The sequence below is a fragment of the Prosopis cineraria genome, unplaced genomic scaffold (genome assembly GCF_029017545.1).
Source record: "Prosopis cineraria cultivar Desert tree isolate PC_DT_omini unplaced genomic scaffold, ASM2901754v1 PC1, whole genome shotgun sequence".
In the NCBI taxonomy this organism is placed as follows: domain Eukaryota; kingdom Viridiplantae; phylum Streptophyta; class Magnoliopsida; order Fabales; family Fabaceae; genus Prosopis; species Prosopis cineraria.
The window spans coordinates 393,561-395,678 of NW_026555332.1; positions in this window are offsets into that span (position 1 = coordinate 393,561).

The following is a 2,118-nucleotide window of genomic DNA, read 5'->3' on the forward strand; positions in this document are numbered from 1 at the left end:
ACATGCGGTTTTAGGGCCAAATGAAGATGTCGTTTTGTGATGTATTAATTCCTCAAGAGATGCTGTTCAAAGTCAAAACTCCATCGATTACTTTTACTTTCTCAAACCCAACAGACGCTTCTGCGTACGGATCCTGTTTGTTCAACATTATTGCTTTGATTGAAAATCCACGAAACGCATCTTTCCAACCTACGTATGTACATGCGACTCCTATCTATTTATTATTGCCACCATCGTCATTTGTTTGTGTCATTAAATTAGCATCCATCCTGGCCAGTTTACCTCACTTCTCTTGCGATGCTTTTCTCCATATAATGAATATTAATAGGCCGGGCAAACATATTTAAACCGGAAATGGGACTGGCACACTCATATATAGTTTTTGGACAGATAATTCATCAATATATCCACCTCATCCTGCCCTGTGATTTATTCATCATGTCATCAAAATCATTGTGGTTTCAGAGTTTTGCACATATATAAATTAAAAAGGTAATTGGAATTGTTTATATCGTACAAAATCCAACAAGTAATTTGACAATAATGCCCTCCAACATTAAACATATCCTTATTTCTTATTTTCTTATGCTTCAATATAATGTACGTGACTCTTAAGTATTTTAGTAATGAAAAGAAAAATAGTACACAAGTAATAAATGCTTCATTAAAAATCACGAAAAACTTCAAAGTGACGATTTTTTTTTAAAAAAAAGGGGACGAAGTATCATATCATATCATATGATATTATGGACCAATTATATAATTTGTCAAGAATTTCACCCTCGACATGATATAATAGCTTAGTTTGTGAATTTCTTTCTGTCGCAGAAAACCACATATCCAATGGGTCAGACTAGTGGAGAGTGGATCATTTGGCATTATCATAGAAAGGAATATCGTTGAAAAGAGAAGAGGGAGCCATCGATGAGATGCTATATGTGTATGATCATGAAGCCCTCCTTTTCCTCTTCTTCTTTCATTTCTATATTTCTTGTTCTTTTAATTTACTTACTTTTTTTTTTTTGGGGATCATCGCATTTACCTGCTTACTATATATATGTACCTTTGAGGTGTCTGGAGTCGAATTAGTACTAGAAAAATAGAATTTAGTGATGAATAAATTCCTTGCTAAATGTTATTTTCCCTCACCAAATAGCGTTTTAGCGAGAGATTTTGAATATCATTAAATTCATAGTTAAAAAATGCTCGCTAAATTTAGAAAAGGATTGTATTTTCCTCGTTAATTAGTAAGGAATTTAGTCTTTCACTAATTGTTAGCGAGGGCCACATTCCTTGTTAATATTATTCAAAATTTGATAATTTTAACGACAGATTAATCCCTCATTAAACCCTCCCTTAATATGCCTATATTTAAGAATAGTGATACCACATCATCCACCATATGTGCACCAACTTGTGACATCATCTCATGCCCTATCACTCACCGCATGTGCGACAACTCATACCATATCATGGTTCACCTCATGTTTTGTTACTTGCTTTTCACCATGTCATATATTTATTATATTTATACCAAAGTCAAGACTTAAATCCTTAACCTCTTACCTTTCAAACCTTATGTTCTTTTTTTTGCTAGTTGAATTGAAAGGCACTTGCAGTGATTATATAAAAAATTAAATATATATTATTTAACTACATAAATATATTAACTAATATATTATAAAAATAAACACACGCATATATTAAATTTTATTTTTAATTATTGATATACTAAAAATATTCATTTTATTTAAATTATTATTTATATTATATTTTTAATAAAATATTATTTTATTAATGAAAATCAACTTAAAATCAAGAAAATATTTAATTTTAAATAATTTTATCATGAATATTTTAGTTAATTTTTAAATTTAATTTTTATTTTTAAATAAAAATAATTAAATATATAATTAAAATTCATTGTTAAAAGTTAAAAATTTTTTTATAGTAATTAGCTGGGAATAGTATCCTATACTAAATCTCTCATTAATTATTTTATTTTAGAGAGAGATTGTTAGTTTTTCACTATTTTCCTCATTAATTCTATTATTTTATAGAGAGATTGACAGTTCCTCAATAATTTTAAGTTGAGCTATAAAATCAATATCCCTTACT